The 21,464-nt window shown below is 41.7% G+C and overlaps 1 protein-coding gene across 5 annotated transcripts in view; it reads left to right on the forward strand.

Moving 5' to 3' along the window:
* Positions 1–21,464, forward strand: part of elmo1 (engulfment and cell motility 1 (ced-12 homolog, C. elegans)) — a 96,652-nt gene that overhangs the window by 2,746 nt on the left and 72,442 nt on the right. The window contains exon 1 of one of the 5 annotated variants that reach the window (XM_079655512.1): positions 18,784–18,979. The exons of the other annotated variants lie outside the window; for them this stretch is intronic. The gene's annotated coding sequence lies outside the window, so the exon portion shown is untranslated. Of the gene's footprint in view, positions 1–18,783; positions 18,980–21,464 lie in introns of those variants that run through there. 5 annotated transcript variants of the gene reach the window in all.

A 21,464-nucleotide genomic window follows, 5' to 3' on the forward strand; every position in this document is an offset into this window, starting at 1 on the left:
CCTTTGGAACAAACCACTAACTTCAGCACACTCTCCCATTAAACTGGTATGGGAAGTTTAATGTGTGCTAGTATCTGTCCAGGTCAGAATTGAAGCGTACCAGAAGTGTTTTATATCAGTTTTACAGCCACCTGAGGGACCTAAATGTCAAAAGGAATGCACATGCATGCAAAAACAAGATTTATTAGCAATAACCGCCATTTCTTGTTAGCTGGCTTACCCAAATAAAGGTTCCTTTATCCCTACCTACAGGGCCTTTAAAAATCAGCAATATCAATGGAGCACTGCAACACAAGAGTAAATGAGAAGTGAGATAGAAAATACGGCAGCGTTGACGTTTACCAGAGTCATTAAGCCAAATAAAGTGATGGAATTAAACTTTAGCGCCGTGGTGTTTTATTTTAAATAGTGAAACATAATCCTGGAAATCAGATTAGTGGAAGGAGGCAGAGATCGTAGAGTTCTTTTTGTGAGAGGGTGGCTGACTCGCTTATTGCATCACATGCAAGATTCTGATTTTGTATCTCTTTGACACAGCCTACTGTTTGGTATCTTCTCACCACCTCCTGAAGTGTAACCTTGTCTCCTCTCGCCTTTCAGAGCCCCCTCCCTCCCTCCTCTTGCAACTTGTTATCTTTCTCTCATTAGCTTACTCTCTCACACATACTATCTTACTGTCTCTCTCACATAAGCATCTACCCCGTTTCTTGCCGTTTCTTCTCATTTGCTTCCTCTCACATTGCAGCACACACTTCCCCCATCTACTTTCTCACTCTCATTTCTTGCTCCTTGAGGGAAATGAAGGTATGTAAATTGTTTTCTCCTTGATGTATGCCCGGCCTATGCTATCGGTCCATCTTAATGAACTCATTTCCTCCTTTTTCTCCTAAAAGCTCAGAATGGCAACATTAGAGTAACACCAAAAACTTCAGGGCCAATGTCATGTCTTTAGGTCTTTCTATGTATTTGTGTGCAATCAGCCAGTGATAATGCATATGAAAACAACCTGCATGCAAATGAAAGTACTGGCAGCCTTGCTTGTTTTACAAACTGGAGTGCTTCACCTTCAGCAGCTTGAAGTTAGATTAATTTGCAGTTCCAAATGAGACAAATGTTGTCTTGCATAATTGCTCCCTGTGGTACAAAGTTAATTAAAACAGCAGGTACTGGAGGTGTGATGGGAAGGTGCCAGACAGCCAGACAGATATAGGTGGGTGAGGAGAGATCTCATAGGTACTAATGCCATGTTCTGCTCTTTAGTTTACTGATTATTGCCTTGGGCGAATTTCAAATCCGGGCAGCTCTTTCACTTGGGAAGAAAAAATGCAATAAATAGGAGAAACCAATGGACGAAGGTTGTTGTTTTATGACAAACCGTGATCATGGGAATACGCTCACAAATATACATCGACCTTTTGCTGTGTGCATCTATAAATGTATGTGTTTTTGTTCCTAGGGCACAGAGTCCATCCATTCTTTGAATATGAATCCGTTTGAGCGGAGAGCATCCGCAGGCGTGTTTCTCCGTCCGAGTCTAGACTTTACGCGGAGTGAAGCAGCCCTATATGACCCAGAAAGTGATACGGTTCCCTCTGCGTGCTCGCTCTGCCCGCTGCATTCCAGCTGTGGTACTGCCGCAGAGCTCTGTAAATATTGAGTGAGAGGTTAGCCAGCTCTTTTTCTCTCTGTGCATGTGTGGTGTTTAGCATTTCTCAACTAAGAGCCGCTCAGCCTGCTCAGAGCCTACTGACCCAGTAGGATAAATGGTAAGCTAGTCTCTGTCTCACCCGTATATCCCCGTTCCAGCTGTGTGAGGGGCTTGGCCTGACTTCACGCTCAACGCTGGATACTTTTTTTGGGATTGTCCAACGGGTGCGGTTATTAGAGGCTACTAGAGTACAGTGTGTGCAGCTGTTGTAGGATGTGCGGATGCTTCAGTAGCATCACACAGTGTATGATTTATGGCAGGTTTGCACATGTTCTGCACAGATCATCCAGATTTCAGCGCTGTGTCAGTTATTATGTTTCTCCAAGGCTTCCCTGCATCCTTTTCACAGTAGCCACGTGCTGGTGTTTCAGTATGACCCAGGTGCTGAACACAGGTTTACTTAGCTGTGACGTATATTGTAACTTTCCCCATGTGTATGCGTAGCCCTTTAGGTGTCGTGCATTAGTATAGGTCATTGCTTGATCTCTATGTTTCTGTTCATATATGTATGCTGGCTGTCAAGCTCCCATCTGTTCATCAATGCATCTCTTGATCCATGAGTCCATCCGTCCATACATCCTTTGGCTTTTTACCTCTTTCTCCCTGTGCTCAGGTGGTCTGGCCCTACGATGCGCACTTCCCCTGGCAGTGTACTCCCACTATTATCTTTTTTTTCTGCACAGTTCTCCCCAAATGTTGAACTTTGGTATTTATGTTGAACCATTACTTACCTGAACTTGCTGTCTCTCATGTAATAATGAGTGTTCTGTTTGATGTCTGATCTGGGGTGGAGAGGGATTTTAGGAAACGTCAAGCACATCATCACAGACAGTGCCGTATTCTTTTTGTTTTTTCACACCCTGTATAGCGGTGAGAAAGTTGAGAAACTGTGAATGTGAGCCAAACACTACTGTAACTCAAATGATGTGCATCAGATTAGAAGGGCAGGTGGGAGGTGTCATGTCCCCTGAAGCATTTATGTTCTGATTTGATGCTTTCTGGGGAAAAGAAAAAACTTTAAATGTCACAGAATTTCTTTCTTACTTTTAGTTGTTTTTGTGGTACATGTCAAATATACCTGCGAACTTTCTGCAGTATTTAAAGTTTAAAAAAAGCATGGAGCAATCAAAGCAGGCAATCTTTGCACATAAAGGGGTGTAAAATGTGTTCATATAAAAACTAACTGTTTCTGGCAGGTTAATTTGACCTTCATCTGAAAACAAATGTACTCATTAAAGGGAACTCAACCCTTCTCACTCACCATAGTCTATTGGCATGTATTTAGGGTATATGTGATTTAGTTAAATAAAGTATTTAAATTACCTAAGGACAGATACCATGGTCAGTTCAGTCTCTCAGGCACATCGTTGAGACTGCAAACCACTACATTGACATAGATATGTTGGTGTGTGTGTTTGTGAACTATGAGTCACATGTTGAAGGCAGGGTCCAACGGGAGGTGGGCTTCATGTTGTCTCTCTGCGTCTCCCAGGTGCACACAACCCTGATCTTGTCAGATCTGTCCCCTGATGAGAGTGGACAGCACACACGGATGAATGGAGGTTCAGTGAGATGGACCGGAAATCAAATCAGCCTGTTGTTTTCTGGGTATGGGAGGGGGGTGTCACAGTTTCTAAGAAACCTACAGACTTATTTGTTTCTTATTTTACAGCTTAAATGACAACATAGCGTCTCTCTCTTTTCCATCTTTAACTCTCTCTTTTCCATCTTTAACTTGCTTTCTAGTTTTCCATCTTTCTCTTTTAATTTATCAGAGTCAATCTTAGCCATGATTATAGTAGTCTCAGTTTTCTGTGATTAGTGTAGTGGTTAGAAAATGACTCTTTAAAGACTTGATTTATTCCTTGCTGTGACTGAAAGACACTTGCAAATGATGTAATTTTGTGTGTTTTCTTTCAAATGTGTAATGGTAGGGTTCCCACTGTGAGCTCCACCACAATAAAACTCCTTTTTATAGATTCTTTCTCACTGCAAACTTCATTTCAAGTTATTTCTGTTAGGAAGACTGGAGGGTAGACTGAAGAGAGAAGTGCAATAACGCATATCTAAACGTATTGCATAATTAATGTATGGGTTCAGATTGAGGATTTGAACCTATTCTGTCACGACGCAGGCCTCGGCGGTGTCGAAGTGCTGCAACAGTTTCTTTTCTTGGGACTAGTCAAGGCTAGCTCTTGAGAAAGGAGATTGAGGAGTGGAGGGTCTCTCATAAAAGGCCAAGGTCACCAGCTCACTGGTTCCCTCTGGCTGGGGAACTGCAGGCCTTGGATTGAAGGTGTGTAGCTTTATGTCAGGGCTTCCTCTGAGTCTCTGAATAAATCAAAAACACAGAAGGACATTCGAAACAAGACATATTGATATCTCCTCTATCTCGCTCTTCTTTTGCTCTGAATTTATCTCTTCATGCCTCTCTTTAAAGACTTTACGAACCGATGCTCCGTTCCTTCATTTATCAATTTCTATCTCTCTTCCTCAACACTTGTTCTGCCTCCTGCCTAGTGTTTTCAGCTGAACTTTCCATCTAAACAACTCCCTATACTGTACGCATTGCTCAAGTCCTCCTGGCCCTCTCAGCCCACAAATTGACCACAAGCATCAGCAGAGTTCAACAGAGCATCTAGAATATATTGACCTCCACAAGACCCCAGTACTCGTGTCTTGTGTTGCTATTTTTAAGTTACAGCCCGAAGTGTGTTTTCTGCTCACTGTAACCACCCAGTAGAATCAAGTCATAATCACTCTCACACTTGGACGCTATATTTCATCATCTGTAAGCAGCAATACTGTAAATATGGTCTGCGGCTGGGTAATTCCTCTGTGATTAAAAAAAACGCTGAACAAAGAAGTCTTCCTTTAGGCCCACCCCAAAGCTTTGCTCGCCGGGATTGCAATGCCCTTATAGAACAACAGGTCAACAGGTCAAGCCTAACCAGAGCTCTTGGATAGCTTTTGTTTACTTTACTTTGTCCAAGGGGTGACATTTCAACTTGCCCTTAAGTCTATTTTGTGTCCAGAGTGTTGAAAGTTAAATGATTATTTATTTGTATTGCCAAGACTGTAAATGGACCCCCATTATTATCATTTATTTGTCTTTCTGCCTGATGAGGTTAGAAAAACTAAGTAAGCAACAGTATGAGACTGTTGGCATATATTTACCCAGTACTTTTGTTATGAAAACACCCATAGGAGGACTGGATTGAGTATTCCTGGTCCTGTGTTGTGCTTATCTGTGTTTTTGCTTCTAGTCATTCCTGCCAGCTATGTTGTTGTGTCTATAGACCCAGGTTTTCACACCATCTGAGACCAAACCTCTAGGAGTTTTTTGTTGTCTGTTAGACTCAGCTGTGCCATTGTTTTTGATCTCGGGATCGTTTTTTTTGTTTTTTCTTTGTGGCCTGAGCAGATTCCCCATCTGTAAACCACCTGCCTTACCCCGTGTCACCCTGGCTGGTCTGTGCTGGCCACACATCAGTGTTTCCCATTTCCTGTGGATACTACACGTTGTCAGTGTGCCTAGCCTTTATCCTATGCCCAGCTAGAAACTGAAGGATAACACGGTACAGCTCAGTTCAGCTGGGTTAAGTGCGGCTCTCTGAGAGAAGAGGAGTATTGTAATGCTGGCCTAGCTGGTCTTAATGTTGCCTTCAGGGCTTGTTGCTGTGTCTATTCTTTTGTTGTCTGCAGGGGGAAGCTTAACACTTATTTGTGCATGTCCAACTTGTCTGGCAGCATTTTATAGCCCAGAAAGTGCTGTTGAAGAAAGGCACAGGAAATACCAATCGCATTTCCCAACAACGGCAGATCTACCGGATACATAACAGTCTTTAAACATGTGGTGAAAGTTGGTTATACACGAAGCGAGGGTTTCAAAAGTACACTTTAGATAATATGAACACGCCTCTTTTGAAGCAAGGTGGAAGATGAGCCACTTCCTGCCATTATGTGCTTGTGAACTGATCCATTTCCTGTTGACAGAAAGTATGAAGAGAAAGGTCAAGAGGTGGCGGCACAACCTGATGTAACGTCGTCAGTTGTAGTTTTCAGTATGGATAACAGGGCAGGCTGACATGTGAAACCGGTTGTGTCTCATGTCTGTTTCAATATTCTCAGTGAATGGATGTATGCAGGGCAGCTATGCAACGATTACATCATCTAATGACATCGTACCCACAGCAATGAAAGCTTGACCCGAGGAATGCCCCCCGCTTGTGTTTTTCTTGCCCCCCTTTCTCAGTCTCTCTGTTTCACAAAAATATGGGTAACATACAATTAACCCATAAAAGGCAAAAACATCTTTGAATCTTATTCCCCAGTCCATAAATAGCCTGACTTCAACCTCATTTATTGTTTCTGCCTTTGTACCACAAGCAAACCCCTTCCCACAGTTTTACTCCAAGTTAACAATAATAAGACAACCACTAGCGAAGCCTCAATGAATGGCTTTGAAGGAACTGGACTAGGCACGCAGGAGGGATGGAAGTGTTTTAGCAGTGGCCAGTCACCACACTGTGAGGGTGGAGGCTCAACTGGCATGGGCACCGGCTCGTGACTGACCAGGCAGGGCTGGAGCCTTTCAGTGGGTAAACATAGGGGAGGGCATGGGTGTAGCATATGGTTAACAAAAAATAAAAAGACGTGGGGGATAAATAAATAATAGGATGGCTGTGGAGAGTGGGAGGCTGAGGGCAGTGTTTAAGGGTTAGCAAATGAATGGGTGAGCCCAAAGATAGAGCATGGGGCATCTGTCAGGAGAGGGGAGGCGTTGTGGTGAGGGTGTGGCAGCATGAAGGGAGTTTGGGAAGAGACTCAGTAGGCAGGAATGAGAAAAGAACAGTAACAAGCATCTGTGAGACTATAAAAGGCAAGAAAGGAAAATATTTTAAATATCAGTGCCAGTATATTATTCCTGGCAAGCATGAGCTTATGTGTTGTGGCTGTGTGCAGTGGTGTGATACTGATGAGCCATTGGTGGTGGTGGTGATGAATAACAGTGTGCCTCCAACAGTGCAGTCAGTCAGTATGGAGGATAGGCAAAGAGCACCCAGCAGGGAGGAAGGGAGTGTTTTGGTGTGGCCAAGTCTTGAAGCCACCCAAGACATGTGTGGAGGTGGGTGTTTTTGCATGTGTGGAATTAAGGGTATCTTGATGTATAGCCACAGCTGGGGGTGGGCTCTGGGAGGGGACAGAGAGACAGCTGGCAGAGCAAAGGGTGAGTGTAACGAGGAGCGAGTGTGACAGCCACACTGACTCCTTTGTTCCCACTCTCTTGTGCCAGTCACAGCGAGTAGCCTCCATGGCTGATCTGTGTAGGGACTGAACATTTTCACAGCACCCAGACCACAGACACGGCAGGGAGGCCATGGTGAGGAAAACTTCCCACTGGTTAATAAAGTCGTGACATTGATGATGACGCTTGGAGTGCCAACTTTGATCTTTAGCGTTGGATGGCTGTGTGGCCGCCAGCCTCATTGTGGGTCTACAGGTTTCCACCCAGTTTGATGTTGGCACAACATTCTCCTTCCTTCCCTTGGCTACAGGTGTACTGATTGCATTATTCATTTTTTGGTGATTTATAAGCAGTGGATATACATCTGCGATAGTTTGACACAAAATCCTCCGCCATTGTCAGTCAGTTAAAAGTGTTTTTCTTGGGTTTACTTAGTGCCCGGATAACCTTTCTTAATGCCAACGTAGGTCATTTTTAATCTCAAAAACTGTATTTATCATATTTATGTTTTTTGGTAATTTAATAAGATAATTGTCTAAATGAAATAATTGCTAAATTCTAGCAGACTAGCCAATATTAGCATTGTAGTCGGCCAGTTCTCAATAAATCGTTTTTATATTTTCTGACTGGTTTTGTGGATTACAAGCTAGTCCTTGTTAAATGCAGTCCTTAGGGCGTGTGTTAAAGGGCATACTAGTTACTGAACATGAAACTTCTATCATAAAGCCAATGGAGCTAGCATTATCAGAGCACTTTAGCTCATCCTTACCCTGGCCTTAGCACTCTGTCATTAGAGTAGCGTTAGCACTTCAATGCAACACTTTGAAATCGTTTTTCTATTTTTTTTTCATAGGTGTGTGTTGTGTGTGTGCTTGTTTCACTGACAGCTGACAATAGCAGCAGAAGATTTACACAAGATAGCCTATAACCATTGTTAATAATGTCATTGTACCTGTAGAGCACTTATTACGCTTGTGATGATGGTCATCAGTGCGAACATAATTGTAGCGCCAGCAACATTGAACAGCAGCCTGCTCGCTATATGCCTGGGTAATGAGTGTTGTTGAGGGCATGGGTTCTCCCCTGAGTTATGGTTTAATAAGAGGACTCATTTTTACTCTGGTGGAGAGTAGCGCTGTATGTGTGCATTGCTCCTGTGTGGCTTCTGGAGGAAATGCTGCTACGGAGTGCATCTAGTCTATCAAGATGCAAGGTCACCTGAGACGGCTTCCTGCACCTTTCTTTTATTAAACCTGTCTGCTGTGTGCGTGCATTTATCTTTCTCAGCACGTTAATTTTCACTCCTCAGAATGCCAGTAGCCTGCAAATAATAGACCTATGGATGGAGGATGTACTCTTATCGCGTATTCCGAATGTTATTAAGAGGTGCTTCTAAAAGGCTCTACAGTGAAGCGTCCACCCGCTTACCACCATTTATCTTTACTTTTTTCTTTTTCTAGTTAAATACGCTTTTTTAGGTCCTGACTTCTTCCTCTGAGTATCTGAACCATTTAGTTCAAGTAGGACATGTAAAAATAGCCACAAATCAATCCCAAATGCTCTCGGGCTCTTCGCACATCTCGATCTAGGCTAGCACAACCCAATAGGGGATAGAGTGACACGGCATTCAAAGCTGGGCCGAATGACTGGCAGACCGGCACTTTAGAGGAGGACATGTTCAGATGGGACTGGTAGCAGTGATTCAGGCCTTGACACACTTTTAAAAGCCATTAAAGAGGCTGTGGTGGATTATGGTTTGCTGAGCTATGATGATGATATGACCTTTTAGTTATTACATGCTCGAGCTGAGATGGTAATCCTCTGAGCTATTGAATTTAGCTAAATGGAGACCATGTTTCCATTAAAAGATGTGTGAGATTTGTACAACAATGTATCGGGGGTTTACAGCAGACCGTATTATTGATGGCACAGAAATGTCTCGTAATGTGTTGTGAGACTCCACCATAGTTATAGCATGGAAAGACCTGCGGGGCCAAGAAGCAGGCGGGCACAGAGCAATCATAGATCTTCAGATTATTTTATATAGGTTGCATCCAACATTTTTTTAATCAAATATCACAAGCTCATAACAAAAGATAAGATTTTTTTAAACTAAAGATTTTTTCCCATCTAAAATATGTCCTATTTTTTTAATCTATGGTTAAAAAGAAAGCTAATTTTGAGATTATAGGCCTTTCGTTTTAAACCTTGCTTCAGGCCTAATGTTATTAATATAAATTGAAAACCGAAGGGCTGCATGGTTTTTAAACTTTTTTTTATATATAGGCCTACCTTTATGCCATTTCTATCATGCATGAACATATTCTAAAGTATTTTCAGTGTGCTACATTGCATGGGAACAAGCACCCATCATTTGCTTAGGCTACCAGTTACCAAAACAAAAACCTGTGTTTGGGAGAATGAATGAAGAAAACTAAAATGTTTCAGAACAAAAATAAAACATGCTGTTTTATTCTTTTAGGAACATAACCCAATTGTATCTAACCAACCAGATTTCTGGCTAAAAACATTGTGTTTGTACCAAAAAATGGGTCGTCTGGTACTTTCAAATCAAAGACAACGATGACAATAAAAACTATGCCAGAAATCTTTTGTCACATTTTTTAGCAGCGCAGGGTAACACAGCATGATATAATCAAATCACCACAAACACTGATAATTGGATTCTATCACAACTACATTCGAAAAGATTTATTTTTTATTTCTGCTGATGGCATGCTGAAGCACTGTTTGTTCACTGTGTGTGTAGACCTTTTCATTCTGTGTTGACCCTTGCGAGGCACCCAACATATCAGAAGCTCTCTGTGCACTGGAGTTTCATGGGAAAAACCTGCACTGCAAACACTTTGGCAAAATATACACCAACATCCTGTGTGTACGACTGCATGGCTTCGGCCTGATACCAAATGTCTGAAAGCAATCTTGGTTGTGTATGTTTGTCCAAACATTGAGCCAAATGAAAACATGGCCTTGGTGGCTCGGCAATCATTTGCAATGGAAATTCCCCGACCTGGGATGCCCAATCCTTCACATCCCATTCAACTCAATGGGGCACATGCCAGGCATGCCAGCAATGTGAGTTAATCTCCTGTAATGTAACAAAGCATGTCTGAAAAAAAAGCTCTCTAGTCATCAGTGAACCAGTAGCCTTTTAGCTTTAACCCCCACTAAGACTGTTGGTATAACTGTAATTCTTTCTGTATAACCAACAGGAAAATGCCTGTGGCTGGAAGATACCTCGAATCATCTGTGTGTTTTTACAAAGCTGCAGATTTGCCAATTTAAAAGGTTAGGCCTGATCTTTTTCAAAACCCAACAATCCTTGACCATATGTTTCTTCAAAACTAAAAACAGTCTCCGTTTAAGATGTGCAGGAACAAGCAGGATTCTGTCACATCGCAACTCATTTGTACGCCAACTGTGGTTCAATATGCAGAAATGTGATGTGGGAAAACACCCCCCCCCCCCAACCGGTGAAGTAGGAGCCATTTTATTTTGTATTCATTTGACTTTTGAAATGAACAATATTTACATATTCATGGTCTCCGGGTTTTTAATGAGGGGGAAAAAGTCCATGTTCTTAAAAAGCATGATTGCACTGGATAAAATTAAGTTTTTTTTGTCGATATATCCACACCACACTATTCTAAGCGGAGTGTTTTTTTAATATGTATGTAGGGAAGTTATGCTGCAGTTTTCTCAACAATCTTCTCTGCCAGCTAGATAAAATCCATGTTTGAATACCATCATTCTTTTCTTTATGTAATATTTCCTGTTACATTTTCCTCTCTTACAACATGAAAGCACTCATACACAAGCTTGTTTTTCTTGTGGTATAGATTCAACATTTCCACCCTGGTTACAACCCTGTGACGTGTTGAACAAGATGTGCACCACACTTAAAGTAATTACCTCACTCTGCCATCCCTTTTCTCTAAAATGAGTGAAACTAAGCCTTTAGCTACAGTATTGTTCTTGCATAATCCTCACTGCTCTATTCTTGTGCTTCCACACAACTCATGTTTGGTCGGAAGAGTGCACTACTCTTTTTGTGGGACCGTGGGTGTGTTCAACTCCTCAAAGCACCTGCCTGTTTGGTTTACAATTAGATCATAGAAGACTTGCCATCATTATCTTCCTCATGAACAGCGTTAATCCCGTTAAGAGATGGAACAAGCTCTGTGTTTTATGAATGAGAAGCCCCACAGAGGGGAGTTTTACATCTGTTTTGTTATGCTTGTGTGTACACTTGTAGTTGTGTGAGCATCTCTTCCATAATAACCGCTGGTACTTTTTTCCTCCTGCTGTCTGGGGTGTCATTTTAGCACTCTAAGGAATTATGTGATCTGTTTTGGTTCATTTCCAAACTCTTGGTCAAATCAAAACCCAAGCTGTGCATGACCCTGCTGGACTGTATTTTACACCTTACTGAATGCGTGTGGAGTTTCTACCTATTTTCTTTTAAACATTTCATGAGCACAAAGCAACTTGACTTTCCAACTGCTGTATTTGTAAGAGTTATTTATTGTATTCCATAACAGCATGTGTATGGTCCAGACCAGCAGGCATGTGATAAAACATCATGGCACTATGTTGGAGAAGAGTTATTGATTTCCCCCGGGGTCATGCAGTTTGATTAGTTACACAAACTGGAGCCGGTCATAATGTACTGTCTGTTTTTTCAATGAAGGCCCAGCTTCATAACATGAACTGTGTCAGTGTTTGTATAGACATTAGGCAGTCTATGTTTATGTGGTTGTTTGCCTTCTCTCTTGAATAAGAGGGGGTGTGAGAAGAGAGATGCTCGGATTCGCTCGCTGTTCTGCTGGAGTAGTCAAGGTCACTTTATGATGGAGGCATTTTTCTGCTTGTGAATGAAGAATGCAATGCTAGTCCCTCCTGAAGCTACAACGCCTCCTGCCTTTTCACACACACACACACACACACACACACACACACACACACACACGACACACACACACACACACACACACACACACACACACACACACACACACACACACACACACACACACACACACACACACACACACACAGGCCCCACAGTTAGACAATGGGACTATAGACCTGTTTCCATGACTTCCCTCTCCGACCAACCAAAAAGCACCATTCATCCCCGCCTCATGTCATTGTCATGTGGCCTGGCAGGTTTTTTGTGTGGTCCCTACCCATCCCCTCTACACACACACACACACACACACACACACACACACACACACACACACACACACACACACACACACACACACACACACACACACACACACACACACACACACACACACACACACACACACACACACACACACACACACACACACAGAGGGGTCCAGTGAACTTTTTCAGGATGGCCTGTTCCTTGAAGCGTGGCCTCAGAGGCTCCTATCATTGTTGTCTCCAGTGATCAGTCAGGGACAAGCCCCCCCCCCCCCCCCCATCCTCTCCCACCACTCTCTTCTGCTTTTGAAGAATTGCACTTTGATGTTGTTTTTTACAAACTGCTTTCTTTTGAAATAAGGCACTCTCTTTAGCTTTGTTTATTTTGAATCCCTGAAGTTTGTTCCACTTTTTAACAATCGTTCATATTCGATTATATAAAATATATCATGGTTCATTTTTGGTTGCACTTATTATAATTATCTACATACTAAATGTGATATTAAGGGCCAAAGGCTGGATTTGAAGTTATTTGTTTTACATTTTGGGAAATAAGCTAGATGTTCAGCAGATAAATCACTTCATCCCTAACAAGTAAAATATTTACAAGACAATGCTACATTTATACCGCAACAATCATGTGGTTAAATCCCCTCCATAATGATCACTGCTGCTGTTTTTAGTATTATGACAGTCACATTCCAGTCTAGTCTGTTCCTTTAGGCATCTAGGCTTTTTTTTCTCCAGCTCGGCCCTAATGGTCCAACTATGCGAGTTGATTACACCAGAGACCCCTCGGCCTGCAGCCAGACCAGCCACTGTGGGGGCTTCTGGGGACGTACAAAGCATAGCTGACATTTTATCTCCTTACCCCACATCTCTGGCAATTTAAGGTTTAGGAAACCGCTGTTATCAGACTCAGAATTTCCTCTGAGGTCCATAAAAGCCTCCTGGTGAAGGACAGAATGGGTGAGTGGTTGATGTGCAGATCTTTTTTTGGGGGGTGTCTTTCATGGTCACTCTAGTCTTGTTTACGATGTAGCAAATCCTTTTCATTTTTTAGGATCTCCTTCTGCCTGCAACTAGCATATATGCTAATGCATATTTGATTATTTATACTATTGTATCCAACAATCCCTGCAAAGTTTGAGCTGCTGCAGAAAACTTTCCTGGTTGTTATTAACTTTCAAAGCCTATATTAAATCAAGCAGTATTTCCAACGATCAATCCTCTTATATCTGTTGGTTTGGAAAAAAATACACCGTGGAGAGCGAGTGTTTGACCTGGACCGGCTTCTTCGAGCAGGGATGAGAAGCCTTAGAGAAGAAGGTCATGCTGTCAGTGACTCACTAGGCCTGTGGGCTTTCTCACATTCACACATGCACACACACTTTTCTCCTAACAGGCAGTGAAAAAGCTTCCAGGGTAAACACCTAATTGTGCTCCTCTTTTCTGTTTTTAAGCTCTCACCGCTGACCTTGATGCTGACTGATATTGAGTTATGTAATGGGGGAGGATGGCATGTTATTTTTAAATCTAAAGAGAAAAGGAGATTGTGTTTGAACAGAGCACATAGCCTATTGTGTTTCAGTTAGCGAGGCAGTGGAGGAAAAAAACAACGTTATTAGTCCCCTTACGTAACTCTCTTGAATACACACGCTGCGAGCGCGGAGGATTAAAATATACACACCGGGGTATTTTAATGGTACAGGTCATGTTTCATAAGCACTTTAATCTCCAAAAATATCATGAGTTGATTGATCAGGGAACAGTGGTAAACCTCATCTGCTCACTTCCTGGCATTTTGTAACTCAGAGGTTGGATGCTGTAAACAAACATCCGATCAATTATAATACATTCATTAATTGGTTATGATGTTGATTATGAGATAATGGCATTTGGCTGTTATACACATACACTGTTCGGTAGTGATCAGTGTTGATCAATCATGACTTCATATAATGGTGTTTATTTTTACCCACTATTTGTTTATGTAAACCTATTTTCTACTAAGGGCTGGGCGGTGAGGCCACATCTCAGGATATAGGTCATTTGAATATCTTTAGGCTTTGTCCACAGTTAACACATCGGCCTACCAGATTGTCTTAGTAATTGAAGTTTGTTAAGTCCAAACTTTAATGAGGTTAAAACAACAAGAAGTGAGAAATAAGCATTGGAGGTACTGAAAGGAGGTTCATGAAACTAAGGCAATAACTGCTATCCTTTGGACTGAGCTGTTTCTTCTATTTGTGCTTAGCTAACCATCTAACTTTAGCCAAGTGTTGACAGTACAGATATGAGTCATTTTAAACATATCATATAACTCTCAACACCTCAAAGAAGTTATATTTGTGAAAAAGATCCCAATACCCTTGCAGTTGCAGTTTGTTGTTGTGTTTACCCAATGTGGGTTTGTCTTTTATCATAGTTCATTCAGTGGTGTACAACTCCTGTGAGACAAGCAGGGAGTCAGCAGCCCGTTAGCCTGTATGACCATGTTCCAATTATTACTATTATAAAGTATCGCAGAGGATAATAAGAGGATATTTGCACAACCCACTGTGGGCAGTGAGACCAAACTAACAGTGCAGCTCTACTTGACACTTTATTCAGTCAGTTACACCCAGGAGTTTTTGGTCCAATTAAGTAGAGCTGTTGCTAGCAGGTCGTGTGTCCATGAGCTTTGCCTCTGCCGTCTTCACTCTGTTGCTGGGTGTTTACTCCGAATGAAAGGTGTGATTTGGACTATATTTCACTGGGTAAGTGTGTTCTTAACTCCTGTGTTTCAAATGTCTTTGTCCCATATAAGGGAGGCACGTTATGCCACCGTTCCAGAAAAACTCTTTGCAGACTGTACCAGCATACGAGGATTTGTGTCGATGATATTCTTCTTGACTCCAAACTGCAATTTGATGCAGGAATCCTCTGCTGGTATTATATATGGCCCATCAAGATAAATATATTACATGTAAATGAAGTCCCCTTGTAATCCAGCTCAGGCTTCCTCCTCAGGCATTTCCAATCAGGAAGTCTGTTTGTCTCCGGGATCATCTTCGTTGTGGAAATACTGCGACACTGTATTTCTAAAGGCTATTAACTTCTGTTTATTTGTCTCTATAAATACAGTTAGCATATGTGAACTAAGCATCCTAACAGAGGCAGTTGTTTTTTGAACAATGCCAAATGAGTTGCTTGCCGTTCTGTTTTGAGAGCTTGTGTTGTTTTGGGAACGTTGTGTGATCATACACCTACTTGTGAGGTGTTGTTTGGCTGGGTGATGTGCAGTTTGGAAACTACAAAGTGGTCCAGCTTTCTTAAAATGCATTGATGCTAACCAGTGGGTTTTGACAATTACAAATAAAGCATGTTACTCCTCTTCAAGTGGAATAAATGTGGATGTAGTTTTGAATAATTGATGATTCCCTGAGCTGATGTGGAATTATCTTTGGCTGACAACCTCCTCTGCAAGCAGAATGTGGGAATGTGCAGATTCACTTCATGTTTAAAAAATGGGAAAAATAAATCTGTGAATAAGAAAACGGGTTATGAAACACTTACCAAGCGAATGACGTCAACACTGTCTGATATTGTTATCCAACATCCCCACTTACATTTTGACATTTTGGGTTTTCACTCTCATCAGGACCATTTGGAGGTCAGTCTTACACAGAGCTTAGATTTCTGAATCACCAACAATAGTCACAGCTGACTGATAACTGTCTGTTTTTATGGTTTGTATAATTCAAACAATCAGCTATTTTGATTAATAATCAGGCTGTTTTTTCAATTATCAGTCTTTTGAATGGCTGGTTTCATACTCAAAGGGAGTACAAGAAGTTTTTTTTAAATGTTTTATTTGAAGTCATTGGTTGAGTGCCTGTTAACTGTTTAAACATTTTCTTGGATCCACTCATCATGGATGGTCTATATTGTTTTTTCATTATGTCGGTCTGTTCTGTAAACACGACATCTATTTCAAGTCCGTCCTGAGAAAGGGAACCATCCTGAGTTATTTTTGGTGATGCTCTTGAGGGTCTTAGATGGTACAGAGCTTAAACCCCCTTGAATCAAATTTGTTAAAAGTTATATACACAATCCACTTTTCCACACTAGGGTTTTACAACAAAACTACGTTTAACTTTGTATTGGATTTACTTCACAAATGAATAACAGCATCAACCAATAAATGATCACTGGAATTTTTCGTGCCAAAAATAAAAAGGAGAAAATGGAGATTACCTGCCTTTCTCTGTTTTTATATATAACATTAAACTGCACTTGGTTTAGGACTGACATAGAATAACTTGAAATGTTTCGCTATTTTTAACCTAGAAATCTAGAGATTATTCTTCCAGAAACTTCTAAAAATACTGGTAGCCTTCAACATTTTGTCATGCACTTCTCTCTGTATCTCCATGCGATCAAGTCATGGCTCAGCCTGTTTGGCAATGCAATTTTACATTACAGCTTTTTGAGTATATATCAAAGATATGGTAGGGTATAGTCTCAGGCTTTGATGAAGTGAGGGGATTTTGACAAGAGCAGCAGTTGTTTGAAAAATGGATGACAAGGGTGATTTTGAAAGATTGTGGAGTGAAACGGAGAGCAGCATCCTGGATGGGTCAGTGGGGCTGACGGAGAGCTCAGAGGAAGGGTATTCTCGAGGGAGCTGAGATAGTTTGGATAGATTATTAAAGCTTTGACAAGGAGTTTGAAAAAGTCCCCTGTGAGATCTCTGACTCAGCAGAATTCACTCCGTTTAAGCTTCCCTGACAGAAAGTGTGTGTGTAGATCGCGAGAAAAAACAGTCTTGGCTGTCTTTCAAGGATACATTAGTGTCAAAGGTCCTCTGAACCTTTTCACTTCCTCAGGTCTCCATGTCACTGAGGCCAAACGTAAACACATCACAGCTTAACGCACGCAGGGCCTCGTCTCTGTTCACCTATTTCCTGAGACAAAAACTAAAAAAGGAAATTACATGTTTCTATTAGTTTGTTTTTTGCTGGTGTTGCTGTGTTGAAATGTTTCCAACTTGGATCTTTGTCTTCCTGAGGCTCTCGGGGAGTTCGTGTCAGAACTAAAAGTCCTGTATTCTCGTGTTTATGAGGCTCATACGAACCAAAATTGACCTCAGCATGGGTGGAGTAAACATCTGTTTTTGTGACACTTGCACAGATGGCCTGTTGAGCTCGGAGACTGAAATCAAATATTTCATTTAGCTCATTTAACCTCTTAGCTCATTGGTCATTTTTGACAGTGTTTTTATTTGACTCACTCTGCTGGCGCCGGTTGAGGGCTGTTCTGAATCTGTTGCATCATTTGTGATTGGGGGGGAAGTCAAAGCATTATTGGTAATCACCTGCTCTCTGGACTTCTTTGTGCAACAGTGAAAATGCACCATTGAATCTTACTTGGCTGTAAAAAGCAATAACACTTAACCCGAGGTTGATGAGGATTTTCTTTATTTTAATTAGTTTAAGATAGTTTTTTGGGGCTTTCTCTGTCTTTTTGTTTGTACTACTGTAGCTGAAGATGGACGCTACTCCTTGACCCTCTTCCCTGGGCATTGTGTCTCTTGTAGGCGAGCTGTCTGTGTGGTAGAGTGGTACACTGAAAAGGATGTGAGTGGAATTAGTTTACAGGGTTAATCTTTAAGGCAGCAGTTCAACATTTAAGGAAAAACATGTATTAACTCTCATATCTGTCATCAGATGTGAAGCTGCAACCTTAGCTTAGCTCATCATTATGCTTGGAGGTAGGGGGAAATTGCTTGCAAGTTTAAAAAAGACCTCTAAACAAAGCTAAACAAAGCTAATTAAAACCCAATGGTGATGTTTGATTAATACTCAAGTGTTTATACAACAAGTTGGATCAAGAACTTACTGTACTGGTCAAGAAATAGTCTGCCACATAACCCGACATAAAACCACAATGTATCAACCTTTCTTTGGATTAAACAAACAACATATCAATCAATGTTTATTTATATAGCCCAATATCACAAATGTTACATTTGTCTCAGTGGACTTCACAGTTTGTACAGAATATCAGTATGACAATACGACACCCTCCTGTCATCGTACAAGGAAAGACTTCCAGAAAAAAACCCACAGTTTAAAGGGGAACATGGGAGAAACCTCAGGGAGAGCAACAGAGAAGGGATCCCTCTCCCAGGACGGACAGACGTGCAATAGATGCCGTGTGTAAATCAAAGAGATAATACATTTTACAGCGTAGGTAGACCAAATGTTTGGAAAGACCAAATGTACATATATATTGTTTAGTGAGCTTAACAGCTTCTGATTTATGGATTTAGTCTCCTTTGGACAGAGCCAGATTAGCTATTTCCAAAGCTGCTTTAAATGTGCAGTAATTTATTCTCCCAGCAATGCACTGGAGGAGGGGAACACTAATGAGATATTTATGAGATATGATTTCCCTTAATTATTCCATTCAGCTCAATTAATTTTATTTTTTTTATTTCTAGGAATGGATTAATTGGTTATTTCTTTACATGTGAGTTGGACACTTATCTTTGAATGTTGCCGCTTTTTCGGCAGACAGACCCGCTTCCTCTTTTCTCGACAAACGCCTACTTCCTCCTTCTGTCTGTCTCGCTCAGCACTCTCTGTGGCCCGAGGCTAAGCACTGCCCTAACCGTTATGAAGTCTTTGTCAATGGCTTATGATGCTTAATGCACTGCACTTGCAGGCAGATACTCAGATTTAAGTTGCTTATAAAAGCGCTGCCCTTTCTCTACAACTTAAGCGGCAGGAAGCAGGTTGACTCGGAGAAGCACTCCTGTTGGTTGTCAAGTTTTCCGGGTGAGTCCTCGCATCTTCATGGTGTGTTTTACTCTTCCTTCACGTTACACAGGAGGTAGTAGGCCTCAGGGTGCGGCTCGGCTCACTCTGCAGCCTCCTCTCTCTCCAATGTGTCACCAGTGGACACGAACATTGTGGTTAGATGTTTGAAGTCTGGAGCAGTAAATGTTTGGGTACTTTATACAATTAATGCTGTCTGTTCCGAGATGGGAATCGATGGAGTTTTTCCACATCTGACCAGAGAAGAATGGAAATCTCAAAGAAAGGATATGTTTTAAGACAGTTCAGTTTTTGTGGCCTCATGTTTTTCTGGGGGAATGGAAATGTGGTAGTTTGTGATCTAGGAAAGGATAAAGAAAGAGCATATTTAAAACTGCTGGATTGAGAAGTAATTACTTGGCAGTTCCTCCACAATACACATTATGGATTAGTTGTGTGCCTGCGGGCTTAATTGTGCCTTGTATTTCCTTTCCCTCTGGCAAGTGTCTTTTTTTTTTTTTGCCTCTGTGTCTCTTAATGTTCCAGTGTTTTGATTATCTGGGTACTTTTCAAAATGCCATCCAAGTACCTCTAAGTGTTTCTGACTCACTTGTTTACCTCAAATTGCTGGCTTGCTCTACTCACAACACACTATTTAGGCTACGCTTGTTCAGCACTACAGTGTCGCTCCATGCTTCACTCTTTCTCTCGTGTGTGCAGATTTAAGTGTCTAGACACACTTACAGTAGATTCAGCTGTATACGTGCAGCAGAGACGCTGGTTGTCATCTCAGCGGGCTCACCTCTCTGCAGGGGGGCGGTTGGCTGCTGTAACGAGCTGCTGGTACCGACATTTGACAGGATATCCTGGTTTGCAGCATTAAAGAGAGAACCAGGGCGGCTTTATGACACAAAGAGGCCTGCTAAGAGGCGCACAGATACTGCTGTGATGCTTGTCAGTCCTATCTCTGAACTTTTAGTAAACACCCTACTGAATTAAGTTAAAAAAACATGTCCTCATTTGATGCTGTTTGAGAGACTGTTTTGGTCTTTTTTAAATTGTCGGTATACACATGCATGTTAAGTCTCTTAGAACATGGCACTTCCTCCTTTGGTTAAATCTAGAAGCGATATTTCTAAACCCTGACACCAGCCTTCCCTTTTTCCTTTTGTCTTCCTCCTTTATTTGTAGCTGTTTTGCCAGCCCTTTGTCTTAGAGCCAGCAGCTTTCCTGTTGGCTGGGTGTTGGGTATGTGTCTGTGCATTTGGGAGGGATTGGGCCTAACACAATGATATTTTTAAGATTCTTAGGTTGAGTCTGCTTTTACTATCATGTTTTATAGCGGGACACTAACAGGGATGCAATTCAGGGCTTATTTCTGCAGTTGCCAGGGGGTAAGTGGCAATATTTCTGAGTAGCTTAACTCATTAGATAAGATTGATGTTGATAAAGAAGTTATATAACCGTATGTTACATCAATGAGAAACAGTTTTTATAGAAGTTTCGGAAAGAGTTTGAAATGTTGAGCTGCAAGTAATGCAGATGAAATACAAAGCAAAATGAAACGGTATGTGGCAAAATAGCTAAAAGAAATGGGAAAATAATACATTTGTAAAATGAACAGTGCTTTTGTTTAGGCGATACTTGAGTTTTTTTGACAGGGCTGAGGGGGTACAAGTTCTAAACTTTCAACAAGAGTCGTAAAACACTGATGTTCAGTTTGGTGTTACGTTTCTCTTGAACTGTGTGTGTGTATGTGTATGTGTGTGTCACCTCAAGGGTGTAATGCGACCATCCTGTGCCTAGTGTGTGTGTAGGCGTTTGAAGGCATCACGCTGGGAGCAACAATAACTCGTCCTCAGCACCATGTCGGTGGCCTTTTGTATCAGCTCTCAGATAAAGGAGGGTGCTTTTTTATAGGCTCACACACACACACACACACACACACACACACACACACACACACACACACACACACACACACACACACACACACACACACACACACACACACACACACACACACACACACACACACACACACACACACACACACACACACACACACACACACACACACACACACACACACACACACACACACACACACACACACACACACACACACACACACACACACACACACACACACACACACACACACACACACACACACACACACACACACACACACAAAAAACATAGGCCCCTGCGGTGAGGCGGGCCCTTTGTAGAGGCATCAGATGAAGAGCTAGAAGGGGCTCTTTTGAAATCCACCCAGCACATAGGTTCACAGACACACCCACACAGGCACGACACAGACTTGTGCATATACTAGAACATGAGTACACACAGCCACATTCACATTACATTGTGAAACTTTATGCTGCTCACACTCTAACCATACAAGAGGCTTAGCAACAGGTGTGGATGTTCATCCGGATTATTGTTTTATGCTTCAGAAGCATCAGAGAAAGATTTTGGTTGAAAGGCTGCTTTCATGCTG

The sequence above is a fragment of the Notothenia rossii genome (genome assembly GCF_949606895.1).
Source record: "Notothenia rossii genome assembly, chromosome: 10".
Classification (NCBI taxonomy): Eukaryota; Metazoa; Chordata; class Actinopteri; order Perciformes; family Nototheniidae; genus Notothenia; species Notothenia rossii.